A 24,632-nucleotide genomic window follows, 5' to 3' on the forward strand; every position below is an offset into this window, starting at 1 on the left:
TTCCCAGTGAGACCTGGGAATAAGATTTACCAGTTCCAGCGGCCCGAAGAGGAAATGCACCAACTCCGAAGCACGGGGGTTTTGGATGTGCTTCCTTAGTTTGGCCTGAAAAGAGAACGTAAACACAGTTTAACCCTAACCTGAGTGTGCCTTCTCTTTTCTGTCACATGGGGCGAGTGTTGTGGACTGATGAGAAGAGTAAGGGATGGAGGAGTAGGAATCATTCATTTTTATTTTGTGTCCATTTCTAATTCCCAATGAATTTCAGGAGGGGGGGAATACCCTCTCTGTTAAATCAGTGCCTTTAAAGCTAATTTGAACAGACACAGAAGACCTTGGCTTATTTTGAAAGTCCTAGTGAGGAAGGGCCAGGATTGTTGGTGCTTCTGCCTCTTGCAGGGTTGAGAATCCCACTAGTTCCATGGATGAAAACAACAGGATAGGTGTTCTGAGGGTCCCCTGGCAAACTGCTGACAAGGGAAAGTCTCCACCAAGGTCTTGCCTGGGGCACCTGGAGCTGCCCTGGCCACTGAAAGGCTCCAAATCCAGTGGTATTTGAGGTGAGCTGTGGCAGAATGGAGGAGCAAACACTTGGGATTGATTTACTGCAAGAACTGGGTTTCAGTAACAGCAATCAGCTGAGCTGTGGTGAGAAACCTCTCCAGTTTGTGCTCCCATTCAGCTCCTTCTCCTGTCCTGGACTCCTGGTGCTGTTGCCATGGGAGACAGGCTCCCCGCTCCTACCGAAATGCAAAGCATTTGAAATGCCGGAGATGAAACATTAATGTGGAGTGGGAAACAACTGCTGGCAGCAGGGTGACCCAATGAACGGGCACTTCCCAGGGACTCGGCAGCCCCATGGTGAGGAACGTGGCAGGACCCCACCACAGTGTCCCAGCTCTGCTGCGTGCTCCACCCTGGGCTCTTGCCAGGAGATCAGCTGCTCCTTCTGATTCTGAGCAGGCACAAATTAGCCATATTTGCTTCTCAAAGAAAAGGCTGGAGCTTGGTATCCTGCTTTAAGGTTGTTTACAGTCTCTTGGTTTTCCTTATTAATAACTGCCCAGGAAGGAGCTTGTAGGATGTGTTCGCTGGACAAGTTTGGTCACAACTGACAGAATTCCTGCTGCAGTGGTGAGGCAGGGACTGAGCCTGGTTCACTGTCCCCAGAGCTCGGGTAGTACAGGACAGTCAGGCCAGTAAAGCCCCTGCTCAGGGCTGGGAACGAGATCCTGGCCAGCTTTCCCTCTCTGCCCCTCTCTGCAGTCCTGCTGGCCTATGTCATGCCCTGGGGCCACTCTGCCGTTGCTCAAATGGCCAAAATCCACTCATCCAGGAGTGGGAAAGGGAGGGAGGGCACAGGAATTCATCTTAGGTGGTGAGGCCTGGAAATTTTCAAGGCAACAAATTGATCCTCCTCCTCCTCCTCCTCCCCCTCCTCCAGCAGCTCTTCCTCCTCCTCCGACTTCGACTCGGATCCGAGCTCCTCCAACAGCAGCAGCAGCAGCAGCAGCAGCAGCAGCAGCTCTGAGGATGAGCCCCCGAAGAAGAAGAAGAAGAAATAGCTGGGGAGCTGCAGGACTGGTGTGGAGTGGGGGACAAGCCCCTCCCAGGGGCTGGAGCACACGGCTGCCAAACATTCAATGGTCAACATTTCTACTGCTCACACTTTCCAAGTGTTTTGCCTAGTTGTTCCTAGGACATGGAAGGTATTAAATGGCTTCCTGAGATGTACTGAGAGAGTATTTTTGTACTTTATCCTTTTATGGAAGATTTTACTTTTTTAGTTCCAAGAAAAATTTAAAAAAAAATCTATCATCAGATTCGTTTCCATGAGCTGAAGTCCAGTAACCTGGATGCTTACATGCTGGAAAGCAAAAGCTTTTTATTGCAGGTTATGTTGTGCATCGTGTGCTGTTCCTCTGTTAATGACAGCTTCACTTCCATTGAGAAAATCCTCTCCAACTGTTAAAAGCAGAAGTTTTTCAGCGCTGCTGTGGAGCTGTGGCATTGTTGAAGCTGAATGCACAACGTGTCCCACACAGAGCCTCCCATCTCATCAGCTGGTGCCAAATGGATTCTGTGCTGCTGAGCTTGTGTTCCAATGGCTTTTCCTGATGCTTCCAGGTCCAGTCTTAAGTGCACCATCCAGCTGAGCTGTGTTGGTTTGTTACTGATCAATGGAGTGCTTGTCCTGCCCGCAGGCTCTGGGCTTTTCACTCCCCTGTGGCCTTGGCTCGTGCGTTGGAAGTGTTTGCTGAGACACAGAGTGTTGGTGGTGGGAAGCAGCAGCTCAGTGACTTGGGGCTGCTGCTGCTTTAGGAGTTTCATCTTTGTGCCTTTTTTTTGTCAATTCGGTGTGCCCCAGTGAGACAAGGGCTGCAGTGGGTGTTCTGCAGAGCTCCAGCTCAATATTGCCACGCAGCAAAAGCAGAGAAATAATAACAGCCACAACTGGGCACTGTTCTCACTGGATGCTCAGTAAAAAAGAGACTCCTTGAAATAAAGGGCTCAAAGGAAAGTGTTTCCCTTTGCATGTGTGAAATGCAGGATTGCCGAGTGACAGTCTGCAGAAATTCAGTCATTCTTTGTTTGTGGGAACTGCCCTGGAGAAGGAAGTGAATGCAAAAGCCCCACAAGCCCTACAAAAGCAGATGCAGACAGGCTGCAGAGCAGGGATTGCTGGATGCAGAGTGGGAATTCGTTGTTCTTCTGGGGGATTGAAGCAGTTGCCATTAGGATTTTATTTGGTGATGCAGTCTCCTGAATTTCTTCTTGTCGGAGTGCCCTTTGTGGGGAGGGGGCATCACTTGTGGAAGAATTCTCAAGTATCTTGGTTTAGGTAGAATACAGTAACTAAAGTATTTTTAATAATTTTTATGGAAAAAGTAGTGCGTAGACTTCCTTTGGAATAAACTGTACTTCTTTAAATGTTTGTGCGTGTGTGTCTGTGAGCACTCCTGTGTTTTACAGAACACGTTGCAGACTGTAAATAAAACTACCAGAAAGGTGTTGAAGTCTTGTGGACTGAATGTACCATTTAATGGGAAAGGGAATAAATTATTAAGCAGCAGTTGCTAAGTGGATGCTTCCTGCAAATATCTGAAATCTTTGTGGTGTTTGTGTGCAGGTTTCAGCTGGAGTTGCCCTGGCATTGCCTCCCAGAGGGGCAGGATTGCTCCCCAGGAAGTTCTCCAGCCAGAAGTCCCTCTGGATCCAGATTATTTTTTAAAAAAAGTTTAGTTTGTCTTGGCTTTTTCTTTTTTTCCTGCCCTTTCTGGTTTGTCTCTCCCTGTTCTTCTATTACAGAGGAACCCCTCCCCAGCCTGGCCAGAGCCGCAGCCTCCTTCATGTGCCGCTGCCTCACTCGCTGCTGCTGGTGCTGGCTCAGGAATGTGCTCAAAGCCCGGCTAAGCAGGAATTGTTCCGGGCCTGCTCTGTTAATCGCTGCCGCCGCGAGCAAAGCTGCCCCTGCTCCTTGAGGGGAGCGCTCGCTGCAGCCCGGCAGGAAAAGAGCCCAGGAAAAGCCGCGCCCTTTGCAGGAGAAGCGCTGGGAGCAGAGGGGAGAGCGGGAAAAGGCAGCGAGAGCAGCTGGGCGGGCGGGGCGGCATCAGCGCTGATCCCTCCGCGGGCAGGAGCGCATCACAAATAGTCCCTCCGGCGGATCACTCCGCGGGCGGGCGCCATCACCGCTAATACAAGTATTTATAAATTCAAAAGAACTCATTAACACAGAAGAAAGCAAGTATGCTTCATGCTGGGTGGGAAACACAGGGTCTAAGGGATAAGAATTTTAAAGGTTTTTTTGTTTGTTTGTTTGTTTGTTTTTTTTTTTATTATTATTTTATGAGAGAACTACATACCCCATGGCACCCACAGAGTTCAGGACGGGTAGAGAGGATGAAACAAACTTTAAAGAGAACCTTAACTGAATTAATAATTGAAACTCAAATGTCATGGGGTATGTAGTTCTCTTATGAAATTAAAAAAAAATTAATATAAAATAAACAACTTTAAATTTTTATTTTATTATTATTCCATGTTCTTCTCCCCCTCCTGGATGAGGAATAGGGGTCGGTATTTGCGGCTGTGCACTGTAAGGAAATAAACGAGGAGTGGCTGAACCTGCCATCGCAGGTGGCTGTGATCTGGCCACTGGAGGAGAGGGTGCAGTGGATCTGGGTAGGGTACTGCCAGCATGCGGGATGGGTGAGGGGTGGGGACCCAGTGCTGCAACCTCTGGAGGCAGATAATCTGCACGTTCTCTGAGTCGGAAATAAAGGTGACGAACAAAGTCATCCGAAAGCTGAAAGCGACGGTGGAAAAATGAGGGATCAGATGCCTGTTGTGGATTTCGAAGCTGTGAAGAAGGCATATGAGAAGTTGGAGTTGTATTGGTTGTTGTAAAAAAAGGAGATGAAGCTTGGGAAGATAGAGGAATGCTTTCTGAAGCTGTGCTGGTCACTATATCCTTCTCACTGAAGTGTTGAGCAGGCATTTGAGGATGAAAAAGTCCCATAAAATCAGCTGAATGTCCCTGAGAAGTTCGAGAAGAATGTGCATGAAATGGAATGTCTCGATGCGAGACGTCACTATTAATAACACGTGCTTGGTCCTGTTGTGATGGAAGAGGTGTCCACGTATAGTTGAGAAAGTCCTCTTTCTGTTCTGGAGATAAAATCGTATTTGTTTCGCTGAAATGGCACGGGAAACATGGTTCAGCATCGTGTGATTGTTGTGATAATCCTCTGAGTGGTGTTATCAGAGTGATGATAGGGGGTACATGCCGTGGTGACACGGCAGCTGTTGAAATGTCTCTGCTGTGTGTCCACGGCTGTGGCTGCGGTGCAGACGGGGGCTGTGTGGACACAGAGCTGGTAGGAGGTGTAGCTGCCGAAAGCTCCTAGGATGGAACTGCAGTAGCCGAACGAATTGCACTGCTGGCTGGAGGTGCTGTGCTTATCGGTCGTATCGGCGTGGCAGCTGAAGCGTCCGTGTGTGGCTGGAGGTGCCGGGCGGGCGGCCGGGACCGTGGGCGGGACCGGGCTGGCCTGGGAAGCGCTGGTGCCGGGCAGCGGGGCCGGGGCTGGGCTGGAAGCGGGGCCGTGGCTGGGCTGGAAGCGGGGGCGGGGCTGGGCTGGAAGCGGGGCCGGGGCTGGAAGCGGGAGCGGGGCGGGGCTGGAAGCGGGGCCGGGGCTGGGCTGGAAGCGGGGGCTGGGCTGGAAGCGGGGCCGGGGCTGGGCTGGAAGCGGGAGCGGGGCTGGGCTGGCAGCGGGGCCGGGGCTGGGCTGGCAGCGGGGCCGGGGCTGGGCTGGCAGCGGGGGCGGGGCTGGAAGCGGGGCCGGGGCTGGCAGCGGGGCCGGGGCTGGGCTGGCAGCCCCGGGCAGGGCCGGGCCAGGAGCGGCTCGAGCCGCGAGCGGCGTTGCCGGGGTAACCGGCACTGAGGAGGGGCGGCCGATGCCGCGCCGCGCAGGCGTGGAAGCGAGGGCTCCCGAAGGCGGAAGTAAGGCCGGGATGGAAGCGGCGGGAGTGATGACGTCAGCAGCAGGCGCCGCCGTTCAAACGCGGAAGCGGCCGCGAACCCGGGCCGCGTGGGGATAGCGGGAGGGCCCGATGGAAGCTCCGGGACCGCCCCTGGCCGCGCGCATGGCTCATCTGATGGGAGGACCCCAGGCTCGGGAGGTAGGGACCTGCCTCTGCCTTGCGCCGTAACACATGGATCGGGCGAGATGGAAACCGAGAAATATTCTCGGCACTCTCGGTTCCTACACTCAGGTGTATTCCTAGTTCCTGACATTCCTTTAAAACTACCGAATTCTTCTCTCAGGTCCCTGGCAAATGGGGCTTTGCAGCCTGGGGGAGTTCTTGCAAAACGGGGTCTAGTGAAGCGCTCTGCAGGAGTGGTTGTGCACCTGAGCGGTCATTAATTGTCTCCTCTAATGAGGGAAACGTGATTAAACTCCCGGTGCTGTGCTGCTGTTGTGTGTCGGCCTCGAGGTGTGAGACAGTCCCTGTGTCACACTGGAGTTGCTTAGTGGCTGGACTGGGACTGGGACAGGTCTTGTTGGTCAGGAACAAAAGGGAAAATTTATCTTTTGGCTTGCTTAATATCTTGGCTTTATTAATGTATCAATGTCAATTGTTGTCATTTGCTGCCTCCTGCACAGTGTGTGTGCAGCTCTGTGTGAGAGCAGACTCTCCCCTGTTGGGGAGTGAGACAATCCTGGAATATCCTGAGCTGGAAGGGACCCACAGGGATCACCCAGTCCCACCCCCGTCCCTGCCCAGACCCCCCAACAGCCCCAGCCTGGGCATCCCTGGCAGCGCTGTCCAAACGCTCCTGGAGCTCTGGCAGCCTCGGGGCCGTGCCCATTCCCTGGGGAGCCTGGGCAGTGCCCAGCAGCCTCTGGGGAAAGAGCCTTTCCCTGATCTCAGCGTGAGCCTGCCCTGGCCCAGCTCCAGCTGCTCCCTGGGTCCTGTCTGTGTCCCAGGGAGCGGAGATCAGAGCTGTAGGCCCCGATGTGTTCTGACCTCACGCTTCTCTACCAGAACAAACCCAGTGCCCTCAGCAGCTCTTTCATGGTCCTTCCACACCCTTCCCCATCCCCATGTCCCTTCTTTGGATGCTGTCAGCTTTGTATCTTTTGTATACTGTGGCACCCAAAAGTGCCCCCAGGACTCCAGTACAGTTTAACAGCAATGAAAGAAAACAGTAAATTTCAACTTTGATCTCAAAAGCTGTCTCAGGCCCCTGATACTGCCTCGAAATGTCTTTGCAGTTCTTGCTTTATGACTTGTGTCAAACACGGAGAGAGTGAGACTGAGCCCCTGGGGTCAGGTTCTGTGTGAGAAGCCACACAGCAAGCCAGAAATCTTTGCTCCAGATCACCAGAAATTTACAGTATTGAGGGCGGAAATACTGAGAGTTGAGTCTTGGGAGCTGAGCCAGGAAAGCAGCACCTCTGCCATGGGCAGATTTGGCACGTGGAGAGAGCTCGAGCAGCTTGCAAGAGGTCCCAGCAATGTGTGTGTGGAGCTGGGAGGAGCATGAGTTGCAGTGTCGTGTTTGGAGTCCCCCTGGGTGAGGATGTAGGAATAGACTGGAGTTTTTGGTGACTGAGGTTTCTTTTCTGTGGCAATAATTGTTCTTGGCCACATCATTTTGGTTTGTTACTCACCTGTGGTTTGTTCTACAGGCCTGTTTCCTTTCTCTCCTACTATGGTGTCTCAGTTATCTTCAGCAGAGGCTCAGCAATAACTAAACTTGAGCTTAGATACTTAAACTTCAGTTCAGAGTAGATACGCAGAAGAAATCTTTCCGTGTGAGGGTGGGCAGGCCCTGGCACAGGGTGCCCAGAGCAGCTGTGGCTGCCCCTGGATCCCTGGCAGTGTCCAAGGCCAGGCTGGACACTGGGGCTTGGAGCAGCCTGGGGCAGTGGAAGGTGTCCCTGCCCTTGGCAGGGGTGGCACTGGATGGGTTTTAAGGTCCCTTCCCACCAAGGCCTCGTCTTCCTTTGCCTTCAGTGTCTGCCTCAGAGTTTGTACCAAAACCAAAGTGAGGTTGGTGTCACCTTCTCTAAACTGGGAGAACAGATCACTCCAAGCTGTGGGGAGGTGGAGAGGCTGTAGGATGGAGAGGGTGCAGCCCTGCAGACGCCGAGCTGTGGGGTTGCTGCTTTCAACAGCCTCGTTGTTGCTGAGGACACAGCTCAAGGTGGGTCTGAGAGAGACAAACTCTGCTTTTGGGGGTTTGTGTTGATGAGGAGGGGAGGGGAGGTCGCTGCTCTGCTTCTTGTAACTGCTGTGGCAGAGCCAGGAGCCCAAGGCAGGACAAGGGCAAAGCAAACCTCTCCGAGCTCTTGGGTTCTCTTCATTCCCAGATATTCTGATTCCTGCCCAAGTCCAAGTTCATTGTGCTGTGCAGGATGCGAGTTTAATCAGGTTTTAGTGCTGGTTTAGCTGAGTGTTTCTAGGGCTTGAGGATGAAGCCAAATGCTCTGCACTGAAAAAGTGATGGATGTTCAGCACAAGATTCTCTTCAGGAACTGGCACGAAAAGTGGTTGCTGAAGCTGAGGGAGGAGCAATTCACAGCTTGGCTGGAAGAGGGAGAAGTGCTCACTGCTGGTCTGTCACTTCATCCTCATGAGTGAGTCTGGGAGCTCCCGAGATCGGCCAGGCTGCAATTTCAGATAGTTTAGATGGGCTGGCCTTGAAAAAATCATATTTTGGTGCCTGGAGCAAAAGCTGAAGGTGGCAGGAAGTGGCAGCAGTGGCAGGGAACTGAAGTGACACCACCCTGAGCTCAGAACTAATTTTGGTTGTGACCTTGAGCAGTCCCTGGGCCACACCAGAGCTTTTTGTGTCACCTGCTTTGGGAGGTTCTTCCTTGCCCGTGGAGAAGTTGGGTCTGGCACAGGTCTGCTGTGGAGCACCTGTGCCACCACCTTTAAAGAGCCACCCTGGAGGTGTCAGTGAGCCCCTCAGTGCCTGCCCAGCCTAGAGCAGGGCTGGGAGGACAGGGGGCTCAGGGAGTGCTCATTCCTGGTGGTGTTGGAGCTCTGAGCCCAGCCCTGAGCTGGGTTTGTGGCTCTGAGGGCATGGGGAGTGTCCGGAGCAGGCCTGGCCTGGGCAGAGTAGGAACTCCTGGAGTAACTCCTGAGTAAGCCACACCTTCCACGCGAGAGGGAGGCACTCCCAGAGTCAGGCGCTGTCTCCTCAGAGGTGCTTTGGGGTTTAATTCTGTTCTCACAGTGACTCCTCTCACCTGGGAACCCCGTGGTTACCTCCAGAGGGTCTGAGGCCTTAGGGATGTAAATATGGACAGGAGGGGTTGGAATCTGCCTATCAGGGAATCTTCCCCTTGCCCACAGGAGAGTGTGCAGAACTCTTCTGTGTGATGATAATGTTTTCATACTTTAGGTGTGAAAATAAAAAATGGGAGAAATCTCGTTTTTCTGGCAGCACGCAAAGAACTTTCTTCTGTGTCACCGCTAAAACTCTGTGAGGGGATGAATACCTGGGAATCTGAAAGAGACATAGCTGGAAAGCATCAATATGAATGGATTTTTCTGCTTCTTTTTGCACTTGAAAGAAAGGTGAAAGTTACAGGCTGAGTCAAGCTTTTACCCTTTATTTCAATCAATTCAGTTATTGCTAAATATGGCTACACACAGGTAGCCCAGGTGACAGAGCTGCCTCCAGCTGCTCCTTGGCCCCAGTGTCCCACGCGGGATGCTTGAGTTATCCACTGAGAGCCCCCTTGAGACTGGAGCACAGGTAAATCTGCCTGTCTGAAGGGCAGGATTGTGTCCTAAGTCCCTCCTCATTCCTTCCTTTCCTCAGGCCCCACCATTGTGGCTTGGGTGGCAGTGGCACATTGGAAAGGCCTGGGGGTGCCAGCTGGGGTGAGAGCTCGGGGTGCCAGCCCAGGCTCCACCAGCACTTGGCCCACACTGGGGCACAAATTGAGAGATGAACTCTTGGAAGCTTGTCCTGAGGAGGATGAGTGGTACCTGCTGGCGAAATTCGGTGCTTTTGCAGAGCTGTGATAAACCCCAAAGTCTTAGACTGCCAACCTACAGCCTCTGCACCGTCACATTCCCCAGTTGCATTTTGTATTGGAATTTTACCTGCTCCCACCTGCGTCCTCCTGCTGGCAGTGCCAGCAGCCCACGTGCTGCCTCTCCTGAGAGCAAGTTCCTGCCTGTTTCCTCTCCCAGCCCCAGCTCTTGCTTCCCTCTGGCAGAGGCAGCTTTAGGTGCAATATCCTGATGTTTCTGGGAGTGGGTTTTGGAATAAACCTACACACGGGATGTCCATGGGTTGCTGCTATGGATTCTGTGAAAGGTGATCAGGAAAAGCAAGTTCAGAGTTACTCAGGGGATTCTCTGATTCCTGCCCATCTCACGGAGCTGCTCAGGGTGAAACTACTACTCCCATGCTTTTTATTTTGCTCCTCTTAGTGCTGGTTTTTCCCCAGGTAAGTCAGTGCTGGAGCAGCCCTTGTGGGTTTATCTGTGATGAGCAGTGGTTGTGTCTGCACACAGAGATAGCAGATTCCAGCTGTAGTGTGCAAACGTCGGTGCTTTGTGCCTTAGTGCACAGCCACATTTGTCAGCTGACAGGGCTGATGCGATGAGAAAACCTCGCACTCTCCAATAACCTGAGCACAGGCACTTCCTGCGTTGTTACATTTAACCAAAGCTCTGATAAAAAATACTACATTAATTTTTCTAATGGAGACCAGATTCCGCATTATCATCATTTACGTTTTTGGATAGTCTTTGATTGACTCTGGTGGGAAGGGAGGTGAATCAGTATCTTGTACTTTAGGGAAAGATCTAGGGGAGAATTGAATTGTACTTCCTTGGAATTCACATCACCCGCCCTTAGTCGGAGATGTTGATCTTGAGAACAACAAGCAGAGAACAGCCCAGGAAGGGCTGAACGTGACAAAACAGTGCAGAGCATACAGAAATCCTCTTTGCTGTGTTCATCATTCTGTCTTCATCTTGGATTGTTTCCACCCTTCTCCTCCACCTGGAAGTCACAAGCATCCTGCAGTGGCAGGTACTCTGGGTTCTTCTGCCAGGAGTAGTCTAAGAACAGCTTTTGCTGGGAGTGGCTCTGACCTTGCTGAAATCACTGCTGAAACCTCCCCTGACTCTTGCAGTGCCAGAATTTCAGGGTGCCAGTGGTGAGGCAGGGACTGAGCCTGGTTCATTGTCCCCAGAGCTCGGGTAGTACAGGACAGTCAGGCCAGTAAAGCTCCTGCTCAGGGCTGGGAACGAGATCCTGGCCGGCTTTCCCTCTCTGCCCCTCTCTGCAGTCCTGCTGGGCTATGTCATGCTACTATGTTACAGCATTGTTCCATGTCTTTTTTTTTTTTTGGAAGTAGTGCCGGATATTGGCAGTCAGGGGCGATGGAGCGAGGTGAGCAGTGACCGGTGGACAGAATGAGTTGTTACGGCCTCGGTCTCAATTTTTGGTGCAGCTCTAAGCATCCGTTGTTGTTTGTGTGTTTTAGGTGGTCCACTTGCAGGATGTCCTGGCCCTGGATGCTGGAGCGTGCAAGCCTAAGGTATAGGTGTGGTGTACTTCAGTCGGAGCAGGGAGGCTGTGGTTTCACAGTCTCTCAGCATGTTTTGTGTGTTTTTGCTTTGCTTCTCTGCAGGTGTTGCTGCTGCCCTGGGCGTGCCAAGGGCCAGAGGCGAGCAGGTGAGTTGGCATTTAGGTGGGGTGGCTGATAGGCCAGCGGTCTATGGCAGCGTGCTGAGCGTGTCCCTTTTCATTGTGCAGGTTTGTCCTGGCCACCTCCAGAGTCAGATCAGGATTTGAGGTGAGCCGGGGCAGTGGTGTGGAGTAGCCCGGGGATGCTCTTCTGGAGGGCAACAGTGACGTTTTCTGTTTTGTTGTCTTAGGTCCCGTGAGCAGGTGTGGAGCTGAAGTTTGGAGAGAGCAGGTAAGCGCTGAGCCTCGGCAGTTTCGAGGGAGGGGGCCTTGCGGAAGGGGTCTCTTTTGGCGTGTGTTGTCAGAGGCTGAATTTTCTCCTTGTTCTCCATCTTTCGCAGCTGCCAAAGCGGACCGTGGGGAACGTGTTGACATCTGAGGTGCTGATGCATTTTTTCTGCCAAGGATGGATTTTGTCCGTTTGTCTTCAGAAAGCTAAGTGTTGGGAGCGGTGGTTGGGAGAAGGGAAAGGCCTTTGGAGTTCCAGGAGGCAATTGGAAGTTAGCTTAGAGGAGAGGGCTGTTGTGGGAGGGCCCCTTGGAAGTAAAGGGAGAGGGTTTCTCCTCAGCATCACCCGAGCCTTTGCTGGGCAGGGCAGTTCCCACCCATCTCTGTCATCGGCCTTTGAGTCTCGCCGTCATCGTGGATCTTTTTGCCTGAGGAGCTCGCCTTCGGGTCTGGCACGATCGCCACGGTCTCCATTTCACCTACTCGCTGGCGTAGCCGCCCGCGGGCATCTTGGCCACTTGCTGGATGGTCAAAGGTAAGGGATCAAAGGTCGGGTTGTCAAGGAATGGGTCAAGGGGTCAAAGGTCAGGGGATAAAAGGTCAAGGCTCGGGCTCAGGATTAGAGGTTCCAGCATGATTTTCCATGGTGGTTCCCAGTGTGGGGACACGGGGTGTGGGGTCAGTGGCGCCGGGGGCGGGCAGGAGCCCCGTGGGCAGTGGCCGGCAGCGGCGGGGACGCCTCCGTACGGTCGCGCCCCTCCAGTGCCAGCAGAAGCCCCCCTGCGCTGTGCGGTGCCCGGCCCCACTCCTTGCCCTCCCCGCCGCTGCCTTCCCGCACTCCCACCGCACCCCCTGCTCCCCTCCAGCCCAGGGAAATGCAGGAAAACACAAAATCATTGAGGTGGAACAGTCACCAGAGCTGCCCGAGCCATCCCCCCGCCTGAAGGCGGCAGCTGCCCAGAGCCAGGGGCACCCAGCAGGATGCAGCTCCCCTTTCCCAGGAGCTGGAGGCAGGGTTTCCCAGGCAGGGGGAGCAGGGAGAATTTCAGCTCCCAGCAGCTCTCTGTGAGTGCTGGATGGACTCTGGGCTGAGCCAGGTGGGAGGTGTGGGTGGTGTTCATGTCCCCAGGAGCTGCTCAAATCCACCTTAAACTCCTGGAATGGTCTGTGCTGGCAAGAACCTTACAGACCATCCTGTTCAGCCCCTTGCCATGGTCAGGGACACCTTCCTGGGGTGTCTGTGCCAGAGTGGTGGAATGGGCAGGACTTTCTCCCTGAGCCCAGTCCCGGGCAAGATTGGGGTTCCCATGGGAAGAAGCCTGTGAGCTGCATTTCCGGAGCTGGGAGCCTCCATGCCCGGGAGTGTTTCCAGTACTGCTCTTTGGCTTTTTCCATAACTGGGCATGATGTTTCTCCCCAGAGCAAGGTGGTTTTCCCTGGATTGTTGGGGTTACACACTGGCTGTTTGACAGCTCTGTTGTCTCTTTGTCCTGAATGGAAGAGTGAGGAACGGGGGATGCTCCCGACTGTCCCAGGGATGTGGGAACAGCCCAGTTCCAGTGAGGAATGTGACGCCCAGCTCGTGGCGTGTGCCCTGAGATGGTCTTTGCTGTTGTTTTGTCCTTAGAGCCTGTTGGAGTGCTGGCCTGGATTTGGGAGGAGCCAAGTAGCCTGGAGCAGTGAGGTTTTTCCTGTCAGAAATCCATGCTGGGGATGTTTTCCCTGGCTGTCCCAAGGGGAAGGAACAGCTCTGGAGTTTTTGCAGCCACAGGCTGGGGATGCATCCCCTGAAAACCAGTTCAGGATCGTTCATCTGACTCTGTCCTTGACCTGTGGCTTCCAGGGAGCCTTCTGGTCTTCTGGATATTCCCAGGAGAGGATATTCCACCACCTGACTTTTAAGCCAGGAATTCCAAACCCAGTAAGTCAGTCACATTCTATGGGAGCTGCCCCAATGGTGGGATGCAGAGGGCACACCCCACGCTGCTGTTTGGGACATTCCTGACTGGAACGGGAGCCAGCTGGGCATTTTGGAGCACTGAGGCCACCAGGGCAGCCTTGAGTGGCATTCCCAGGCAATGCTGAGGCATCCCATGCCTGTGGCAACACATGCCTGATGTGGAGCAGAGAGAGGAAGGGAGAAATTCTGAGTTGATGGGAGGAATGGAATTGGGCTTTCCAGAATGGAATTGGTATAGGTGCTGATGGTATCATGGAATCATGGGGTGGCTTGGAAGGGACACAAAGACCCTCTGGGCTCTGTTATCCCATCCCGTGGCAAAGAACACGTCCAAAACTGCCTCCTCACCCCCATGGAATGGCAGTGGGTGTTGGGAGCTCTGGCTGGAGCACCTGGAGACCAGGTAAGAATAGCAGTGGCATTGTTTTGGCTGCTGCTGGATGTGGTTTTCTCTTGTCAAGATGTTCCTCTGATTGATGTTTTCACAGTAGCTTGCTAGGCCTCATTTGAGGATAATTCCAAGAATTTGGAAGTCGTTGGAAAAGAATGAGGAAAAAAGGTGAACCTGATCCATTTCTAGTAATTCTGAACTTCTCTTGCAGCACCGTTCCAGGGGAAAGCTGGTGAAAGGATAAAGATGCAGAGGAACAAGTGTTGTAAACCCCCCAGCCTCCCTGACAAAGCAAACCTTTCTGCAATCCCAGTAAATCTCTTGGAGAAACTGTGGGATCATAAGGTTTCCTAGGAAAGGAAAACTAAGGACAGAGATGAGGAAATAGGCTTCCAATTAACAATGATTTGATGGAGGTAGGAATGATTCTTGTATGTTTGATGCACCCCTTTTTATTCCTGGGATAATTTTAAATGATTTCTTTAAAAAATCATTTCGATTTGGGAATTCAGATTAGAGAGGAAACGATGCAAAATAAATGCAGGGAGAGATCACAGAATCATCCTGGAATGGCAGAATAGTTTGGGTGGGAAGGGACCTTAAGGATCACCTCATTCCATCCCCAGGGTGCTCCAAGCTGCGGCCAGCCTGGCCTTGAACACTTCCAGGGATGGGGCAGCCACGATTTCCCTGGGTTTACGGGCACAAGAGGAAATTTCCAGCAGGAACTGAGGGGTTTCCCTTGCTCTGCCTGGCCCTAGCAGGGCTTTGGGAGGCAGAGGCTGTGGGAACAGGAGCTTTGTCCACTGCCTTGGAGGAGTCTCTGATGTCCCAAAACCCAGCAGAGCAAGTGGTTGTGGTTTAACATCCCGTTCAAAGGAGATGCCAGGCCAGGAACGGGAATGGACTGCAGAGCAGGGATGGTGGCCAGCAGAGGGGTGACTGTCCAGGGGGTCCCAGCAGTCCATCCCTGCTGCCCAGGTTTGGGATGAGCAGGCTGGTGAGTGTCCCTGTGCTTGCTCTGCAGGATGAGGAAGCCAGGCCTGCTGAGGAGGAAGATGAGGAGGTGTGGGAGGATGGAGACAACGGCCACCAAAGGCTGGGGAAGGCACAGATCCAGGTAGGAGACGTTGCCTTGCGAGGAGAGGGACTTGTCTGTCCCGTTGGAATTTGGGGCGTGAGGCCAGCGGAACAAAGGCTTTGATTCCATTTTCTTGCTCGGGTTTTCACGTGCCTTAAGAGAGCTTTGTGAAAATGTCATTATCCCTGATTGAGTCTCTGAAAAACAGGGATTGAAGCTTTCAGAAGGGGCCCAACCCTGCCTGCATGTATCCAAGTGCAGCCCCCACTCCCTGTTTTTGTGTACAGCTGGGATGAGACCTCAGCTGCTGTTACTTGCCAGCTCACAAGTTGTGTAGCTCAGAGCCTCAGCCATGAAGGGCCAGGCTGTGTTTAAAACAGCCCAAGGTGCCAGAGAGCTGGAGTCATTTCCTAGCAGGTAACTTGACTTGGAAGCTGCATTCTAAAATTTGTCCGCATTTAATTGATGTCCCACATGGAGACACCTAAAGAAGCAGAGGTGGGGTGTTCCTAAGAAAAGAGCATCTAAATTCTTTGGTGGTAGAGGGCTTAAAGTCTGAGTGAGGTGCCTTTAGGACACTTCCATTCCAGTATCTGAATAGAATTTAAATGAAGTAGCCAAATCCTGACAAGCTTGTATGAACTCCAAAGCCTCTGCAAGTGGTTTACAGCCAGGGAAGGAGATAAGAGTCTGAAGTCTCTTCCCCAAAACCTGGCTCCTGGTTTCTTTGGCCAGGCATAGGAAGAATTGTGTATTCCCTGGGGCTCTCCTTATGGGGAGAGGTTTACTTATGTGCCCTGGGTTTATTCAGTGCATCTTCAAAGTGATGGAAACTGATTGCATTGAAATGCCAGGGGTGCCAAATGTTTTCCCCAGGCAGAGCTCGGAGCCAGCCCAGTGGGAAGGGGTTTAGTGGCCATTTTCCCGCTCCCTCGGGGCAGCAGCACTGGAGCACTCGCAGCCACCCGTGCCCGAGGGGCCGAGTACTGGCAGGAGGCAAAGCCAGGGACTGGGCAGGAGGAGCTTGCAGTGCTCCTGGAATCGCAGAGCTGGAGCTGTGGGTTAGAACTGCCAGGAGCTGCTGCCTCACTCAAACCTTGTTTAAAGCTCAGCATCCCTCCTGCTCCCTTGGAATGATTGTTGCTTCTGTTGTTGCTCTTTCCCGATCCATTATGATTATTATTGTAAATTCCCACTCCATTTCTTCCATAGCCCTTTGCTTCCCAGAGGTGGTGCTTTAGGCAAGCCCCTCCAGCCTGGGAAGGGGCTTTTGGCTCCAGACTCATTCCCAGTCCCCATGAGCAGCTGGAGCTGTGCTGTCCCCAGCAGGTGCCTTTCCTTCCTTCCCTGCTGCACTTTGGCTTTTTGAGGGCTCTCTAGGGGGCTGAGGGAGAAGTTCTTTGTCATTCCAGGGCAGCATAAGCCCTGATCCCACTCAAAGCAGGAGGAATCATTCCATCCTTGTTTTTGGATACACCTTTGGTGTTCTCTCTCTTTTGCTGACACTGTGTGGTGAAGCAGCAGCTCCCTGGAATAACTTTTATTTGTAAAACAATGAATTCCCTGCTGGAATCCCAGTCCCAGCCCCCCAGATCAAGGTGCAGTTTAAGGCCTTACACCCTGACCAGGACAAGTTCCTGTCCTTAGACATGGAAAACAGGGGAAAACTCAGACTGGATTGGAGCCAGCATCCAGAATGGGGAGAGTGAGGCAGCGTGCTTGGCCCAGGCTGGGGCTGGTACAGGGGGTGTTCCCCATAGGATGACACCCGTTTGGAGCAGATGCTTCTCTTCCTTTGTCCAAAGTCCAATGGCAAAGGAGTGAAGAACCCACAAGTGGGGCCTGGAAGGAAAACAGTTCTGTTAAAATTAGGCAAAGAATGCACTAAGAAAAAATGGACATCCTTTTTAGGTATGAAAGTAAGTAGGGGAAAAATGTTGAAAAAGAGCTCTTTTATTTGGTGCCACCTCTCATTTTTTTATGGATAAAACCCTCTAGTGAGCAATCAGAACAGGAGTGGGAAAGCCAGGAGCCTTTGACTTCCACAGTGGACTTAATTGCCATGCTTAATTTCAACAATTTCTTCTCTCTCTCAGGCCAGGAAAACCCACTTAACTTGTCCCATCTTTGCCAAAAGCTTTGGTGTTTGAGCAGCCAAGCCCAAGGGGCTCTGGCCCCACCAGCCTGTACTGGAGGGCCCCTGGTCCTGCCCATGGTGTGGGATGAATCCCCAGTTGTCCCCAGAGGGGGCTGCCCTGGTCCCTGCAGTGCCCAGCACCTGAGACACAGAGAGAGCCCTGTCCAAAGGGGCTCCTTGTCAGGAATGTGGCAGCAGCCCCAGGAGCAGGCTGGAGGTGAGAACTGGGGCTGTGTTTGAGACTGACCAGCTCAGCTCAGTGTTTACCTGTGGGGGGAGTTTGGCCCCCCATGCTGAGTTGAAGCTGGATCAGGGTGACAGATGCTGCATTTTGGGCACCCTGAGAGTTTCTCTCCCCCTTGGAGATTTCCTGCAGGGATGGGGCAGGGCAGGGAGCAGAATTAACCCTGCACCTCCCGTGGGCACTGCTGGCCTTTGTCTCTCTGCTGTGCCATCAGCCTGTGGGAATTTGCTGCTGCTGCTGCCACCCCACCTGGGGGCTGCGTGCTCCTGGCAGCCCTTCCCAGCCCCACACCCGAGCTCCAGCGCTGCCTCCAGGCTGTGTTGGGAGAGTTTGCTGGGAATCTGCCTCATCCCTGGGAGTATCCTTTCCTTCCAGAGTGGCTGGATGGAGCTTCTGGGCTTGTCAGCTTCAGAGTTTGCTTGCAAAAGTCACTGCAGGGAAGAATGACAAGGAGGTTTGTCAGAGTGCTGCTGTCAGACCCCACCTGCCAGTCTGTGCTTTGGCTTGGAGGTTGTTGTGTATTGGCCCTGCAGGGAATGAATGTCCCCTTCCCACCTCAGCCCAGCAGATCCCAAGGGCTCTTCCTGGAGTACTTACTCTTTGCTTCCCTTTGGGATAACTTAATCTGCACCCTTCCATGAGCAATTCCTTGGCTTCTCCTGGAGAAAACCCCCATGGCAGAGGCAGTCTGCAAAGGAGCCCAGAGCTGTGCTTGGAGCAGGGAGTGCTGAGAGCTGCGTGTGCCTCTGCTGCCCCAGGCTGGCAGTATCCCCATGGAACAGACTGGGCAAATGGCATTAGAGGGAGCACAGTCCCTTCCTGGAAGAGGTTTTCTCCTGTGCAGATCAGGCACAGGGCAGGAAGGGAACTTTGGAGATCAGCTGCTTTCCCCCAGAAAGCATCACTCACACCAGCATGGATGACATGACCTGTGCCCACTGCTCACCATGCACCTGGCCAGAATCAAGAGCAAAGGTGGGTTTGGGTGTGAGCACTTGAAATAACTTTGAAAGAGAAGCAATCACCTTTTGCTGCTTCTTTCTTTCTTGCAGATGCTGGGATTGCCTCTGGGCACATGGGCTGAGCTCTCCCTGCAGGGAACTGTCAGGCCTTAACAGCTGTGAGGTTGTGTTCTTCTCAGTGGGGAACTGGAAATAATTATTAATTAATTGCAGAAATGTTTGCTGAACCTTTCCCCTTTCCTGGTAGATCTTCTCTCTCTGCCTCTGAATTTACAGCTGTTCCCTGGTGTCATTGGCCCTGCCTGAATTCCTTGCAGCACCTCACTGGGAAAACCTGGGATGACTTTGAGGGGACAGAGGAGACATTTTCAGCTGAAAACCTGGGGTGACTGAGAGGGGACACAAGAATTGTTTGTGTAGGAAAATGGGAGGTGATGTCAAGCAGAGCAAGGTGGCATTTTTGAGGGAAAAGCTGAGGTGATGTTTAGGGGAAAGAATGCACATTTTTGGGGCAGAAAAGAGTTAATATTGTACAGGAAGGAAAAACTGGGGGGTAAAACTTGATGTAATCTGTAGGGGACAGAATGAATATTTTGGAGCAAAAATGAGGTACTCAGTAGTAGACAAAGAAGGAAAATTTTGGAGGCCAAACTTGACAAAGTCTCAAGAGCAGAGAATGAACACTTGGAGGGAAAAAGGAGGTGATGAGTACTGAGCATGTGGGGAAAATTTGGGGGCTAAATCTGAGCTAATCTCTAGGGGAGAGCATGAACACACTGAGGTAACATGAGGGAATCAGTTGTGGGCAGATAGGGAAACTTGTGTAAAAATAATATTAAATAAGCTGTAGAAAGAACATTTTGAGGTAAAAATGAGGTAAGCAGTAGTAGACAGATGGAAAACTTTGGGGGTAAATCTTGATAGAAGCTACATGGTAGAAAGGAAATAAATATTGAAGGAAGAATGAGGGAATCAGTAGTGGACAGGTAGGGGAATTTTGGGGGGTCAAACTTGAAATGATCTAAAGGTTGAGAATGAATCTTTTTTGGTAAAAATGAGGTAATAAGTTGTGGACAGTTCAGGAAAATTTTGGGGGTTAAACTTGAGGTAATCTCTAGGGAGAGTGTGACCACTGACATGAACTGAGGCAATCACTGGGGCTAGGCAAGGAAATTTGGGGTGTAAAACTTGGGAAGATCTGTAGGGCAAAGAATGAACATATTGAGGAAGCAATGAGGTGATCAGTAGTCAAGATGAGGTAGAATGTGGGGGGCAAACCCTGAGGTAATTATGTAGGAACCATAAGTGGTTTTGAGAAAAAATCTGACCTAATTTGTAGGGGACAGAATGAACATTTTGGGGGTAAGACGGACATAACCTGCGTGGTTTGGGTTTTAAAATCTAGTCAGTGCACAGGGGACAAAATAGACATTTTGGTGATAAAATCCGAGTTCATCTGTAGAAGAAAGAACTCATGTTTTGAGGTAAAAAGGAGGTGATCAGAACTGGGCAGGTAGAGAAAACTGAGGGGGTAAAATGTGAAGTCATCTCTAGGAGAGAGCAGGAGCATCCTGAGGTAAACTGAGGGAATTGCTGTGGACAGGTGGGTAAATCTGGCAGGTAAAACTTGAGGGAATCTCCATGGTAGAAAATGAGTATTTGGAGGTAAAAATAAAGTACTCAGTCAGTGGTGGAGATGTACGGAAAATGTTGGAGGTAAAATCTGAGGTGATCTGTAGCAGAGAGCATGCACTTGATGGGGTAAACTGAGGTAATCACTTATGGACAGGTAGGGAAGTTCAGAGGGGTAAAAATTGAAAGCATCTGTAGGGCAAAGAATGAAAAGATTGAGGTGGAAATGAGGAAAGAGGTAGTGGACAGGTGGGGAAAGTTTTGGGGGCAAATCTTGTGGTAATCTCCAGAGCAGAGAAAGAATGCTTCCTTGTAAAAAATGAGGAACTCAGAAGGAGGCAGATGGGGACATTTTGGGGGTAAAATCTCAGATCATCTCAAGGTGAGGGAAGGACTATTTGGAGGTCAACTCAGCACTCACTGTGTCTTCCTTCCTTGGCATCAGCTGGCAGGGAAGGGAGAAGAGGCCTCAGGCTGGAGAGGGGCAGGAGAAAGGCACTGTGGGCAAAGGCACCTCCCTGGCATCCCCAGGGTACCTGTGGGGAACACAGTGGACACTTTGGGAGCAAAGGGAGGTGATGGCATTGTCCCTTTGGGGGATGCTGGCATTTAGATCATTCCATCCATTTGCCTGCTGACATTTCCCAGCCCAGGGGCTTTGGCTGCCAGGGCAGCACAAAGATTGTTCCCTGGGTGGTGGGCAGATTTGGGGGTTGGCTTTGCTAGTTCAGATGAATTCTACCCAAAGCCCTGAATTCCCTGCTGAATTGCCACTGGCATAGCCTCCCAGCGCCTCCTGGAGCATGGATATTCCCATGCAGAGCTGCCTATTTAACACCAGCTGTGGCAGGAACCAGCAGAGCTTCCAGGGAAGCTCAGCAGGGTCAGGGCAAGGACAGCTTCATGTTCCATAGAATTTGCTGTTTGTAACCCTCATCCCCCAGCCCCCCCCCCCCCAATGTCCCTGGGGGCACCTGACAGAGTTCCCTGGAATTCAGCTGCCTGCACCCCCCGAGCTGGGGCTCCAGGTGATATTTGAAAGCAGGAACAGGCACTGGCTGGACACGCTCCCAGCCTGTGCTGAGGCAGCCCCTGTGCCCACGGGAGGACTTCTCTCCCTGCAGGAGTTGATTTCATTCCAGAGCCTCAGGAGTGGCCTCTGCAAGTTCTTTTCCCTCAGGAAAGGGATGCACATCCCTGCCTTCAGGGCACCTGCAGTGGGAGCCACCTGGGAAAGCTTTCCATCAGTTGTGCAGTTCCAGCTGGCTCCCCAAAAACTCCCAACTCAATCCAAGAGATTTCTCTGACTCTTTCATTTGAAGGCATCTCTGAGGGCATTGCTTGGCATTTCATTGCTGTGGGCGAAGCTTGCCTTGGCTTTAACACTGCTGAGGGATGATGGCCTCAGGCTGGAAGGGAAGGCATTTTGGGTGGCTGGGACATAGCTGGCAGGTGTGTGGGAGGTCAGCACTGGGAATTGCTGTCTGAGCCCCTCTGCAAACAGCCCATTCTGACATTGCCCAGTGCCAGCTGTTCCTTGGGGCATTTTTGGGGTGTCAGTGGGGTCTGTCGGGACTGAAGCATCTCTGGGTGCCTGTTCAGAGCAGCCCCTGGCCGAGGGGCCGCGGGCAGCCCTTTATCCATGTCCATCCCAGCGCTGCCCGGGCAGCCCAGTGCCCGTTCCGGGGATGTGTGTTTGGCACACTGCGTGCCACGGGCAGGACACTGCAGGCACAGCTCCTCTCTGCAAATCCAAAGCACAAGAGCTGCTGCTTCCCTTCCTGGGCCTCCTGGCCTTCTCCTTCCCCCCATTCCCTGCCAGCTGGGACACACGGAAGGAGCACCAAGGAACACTCCTGGCAGTGAGCAGGAGTTGCTGAGAGCTCTGTGCAGCTCTGGGCCACAAAAGCTGGCCCGGCCTCAGCAGCCCCTGGGATTTTGGGCTGTGAACACTCACCTGTGGGAAAGGCCCCTCTGCAGGCAGGAGCAGCCCTGACCTTCTCCAGAAGAGCTTTGGCCATGGACCAAGTGAACCCTCAGGACTTGCCTTGCTCATTTCTCCCTGGAAAGGGCCATGGAACAAGCACCTTTGCAGCTGTTGGGTAAATCCTGGAAAGGGCAGGAAATCAGGGTTATGGGAAGAGTTCAGTGCTGTCACACAACTGCTCACCTGTGTTGTTGCATGATCAGGTGCTGGCCATGGAGCTCTGCCCTATGGCAATTACAGGGGCTGGTGTGGCAAGCAGCATTAGCATAAAAGAAGGAGTTATATTTGCATAGGAATGATCTTGCTGGCACTTGGCATTCCTATCCCAGGCAGGACATTGCCAGGAGCTGAGATTGGCTTGGCTGGAGCAGGGTGCTGAGAGTGCCCAGGTGTGGGTTCAGTGGCCAGAGGAGCCATTCACATAAGGGTTCGACTTGGTGGTCCTTGTGTAGCCATTGCCACTCAGGATCTCCTGTGCTCTGGAAATAAAGAAGAAACATTTTTCCCTGGCCTTTTAAAGCCAGAGGTTTTTGCAGTGGAGCGTGCAAGCCGCAGAGAAAGCGGGGGGGAGGAAGGAGAGCATCAGGTCTCAAGCGGCAGTTGTGGGATGAGCGGCTCAAGCAGCAGCGAGCCCCGGCGAGGCCCCGGTCCCGCAGCGGGCGCAGTCAGAGCAGGAGCGGCAGCAGCGGCCTCGGCGCCAGCGGCCGGGCCGGGGGAGCGGCTCGTCCCGCTGCAGGCGCGCTGGTTGGGCGGGGGCGCGGCGGGCGGGAGGCCCCGGGGGAGCGGCCCGGGGCAGGGGGTGCGGCGGCCTCGGCAGTGCCGGGGCTGGGGGAGCTCCGCGTCCCCGCGGGGGCTGCGGGCGGGGCCGGGCCGGGAGCGCCGGCGCTCCGGTTGCGCCAGGGGGCGCCCCACAGGGCGGGCGGCGCTGAGGGAGCGGCGGCCTCGGGGGGTGCCGGGGCGGGCACGGGCGGTCCCCGCGGCCCGGCCGCTTCCAGGCGCGATCCAGCGCCTGCTGCGGGGAAGCGCCGCCCTCCCGGCGGGCCCGGCACCGGCACGGCCCCGGCTCCCCGCGGCCGCAGCGGGAGCGTAGCCGGAGCTCCGGCGGGAGCCCAGCCCCGCGCTGGCCGCAGCCGGAGCGGCAGCGCCGGGCTCGGCGCCAGCGCCAATCCCGGAGCGGCACTTGCCAGCCGCGGCGATCCCGATGCCTAATGCCATCCCCCATCCCACCTCAGTTCTCCGAGCCCGGCAGCCGCACCCCGCCCGCCGAGAGACAAGCGGCTCGGCCCGGGACCCCCAGCAGACACCGACAGGACCCAGCCCCGAATCCCAGGGCCCGGGTCCCGTTCCCACCTCAGCGCCTCGGGCTCGGCGCAGCGCCGGGAGCAGCCCCCGGTGCCGGGCTCCGCACAGCGCTCCGAACGACGGTCCCGCCACAGCCCGGGAGGAGCAGGATGAGCATCCACCGCACAAAGCGGAGCGGGCGCGGATCCGCCGGCATTTACGGGCGCGGGCGGGGCGGGGCGGGCCCGGCACAGGTGTGAAGGGCGGGGTCCGCACAGGTGCGCGGGGCCCCAGAGCGGCTGCGCGGGGCGGGGCCGAGGGGATTTAAGCCTCGGGAATCGGCGCCGCCGCCATTTGCTCCCTCGGCGCTCGGTGGGAACGGTTGTGGCCGGACCGGGCTCTAGATCTCTGTATTTCCATATTTCTATGTCTCTGTAGTTCTTTTCCTTTATATTTGTGTTTGTTTGTCTTCTTCTAACCCTTCTCCGTTCTCCCCCCTCTGCCTCCCCTCCCCCACCCCCTACACCCCCCCCCCTACCCCCCCCCCTCTCCCCCCTAGCCCTCCCCTCCCTCCCCCCCCGGCCCGGTCCCCCCCATCCCCCCTCCCTGTCCCCCTACACACCCCAACCCTGCCCTACCCCTCCACCCTCTCTCCCCTTCTCCACCGTTCCTTCGCCCCCATCCCGGGTCCCCCCTGCCCCCTCACCCTGCTCCCCTTCCCCTCCCAGTTCCCCCCACCTGCCCTCAATCCTCCCCCTCCGTCTCCCACCTTTCCTTCCCCCTCCACCTCCCCCTGTTCCTCTTCCCTCGTTTCCCCTCTGCACCTTGACCCCCCACTTGTGCTCCGTCCTCGTCTTCCCCCCGCCTCCTTTCCTGTCCCCCCATCCCACCTCTCCCTGCACACCCCGAACCCCCCACCTGCGCTCCTTCTTTGACCCCCTCTGCTCCCTTATTCCCATCGTCTGTCCCGTCTTTCCCCCGCAGCCGCGGGGCACGGGGCGCCGGAGAATAAAGCCCAGAGGGCCGGAGCCCGGCGCCCCTGCCCTCGCTGGAGCCCCACACGGGCCGGGCCCGCTCGGCGGGTCCCCCGTGCAGTACAACAACAGCGCCGGGGCTCCGGCTTTCCACACATCACACTGGGGATCCCCTCCTCAGGAGGGGTTCCCGGGGGGGTGGTGGGTTTCAGGGAGGGTGGTGGGTTGGGGTGGGCCCCCTCCTCAGGAGGGGGTCCCGGGGGGTGGGTGGGTTTCAGGGAGGGTGGTGGGTTGGGGGGGGCCCCCTCCGGAGGAGGGGGTCCGGGGGAGGGGGGTGGGGCGGAGGGGGGACTTTCCCCCCCTCCAGTCCCCGCCCCCTCTCCCGGACCCCCTCCTCCGGACGGGGCTCACCCCAGCCCCCTCCCCGGGACCCCCTCCTTCGGACCGGGGCCTCGGGGAGGGGGGGGGGGGGGGGGGGGGAAAGCAGAGGGGGTCACGTCACTCTGTGGCATGAACAGACATAGA

The 24,632-nt window shown here is 54.4% G+C and overlaps 1 pseudogene across 1 annotated transcript in view; it reads right to left on the reverse strand.

The window, feature by feature from the left end:
- The window catches only part of LOC309571473 (epidermal growth factor receptor kinase substrate 8-like protein 2), a 66,269-nt pseudogene that overhangs the window by 24,339 nt on the left and 17,298 nt on the right, over window positions 1-24,632 (reverse strand). The window contains exon 2 of the transcript in view: window positions 31-105. The product of the transcript in view is annotated as an epidermal growth factor receptor kinase substrate 8-like protein 2 (transcript). The remainder of the gene's footprint in view (window positions 1-30; window positions 106-24,632) is intronic.

The sequence above is a fragment of the Coloeus monedula genome (assembly GCF_965178545.1).
Source record: "Coloeus monedula genome assembly, chromosome: 3".
Taxonomy (NCBI): Eukaryota; Metazoa; Chordata; class Aves; order Passeriformes; family Corvidae; genus Coloeus; species Coloeus monedula.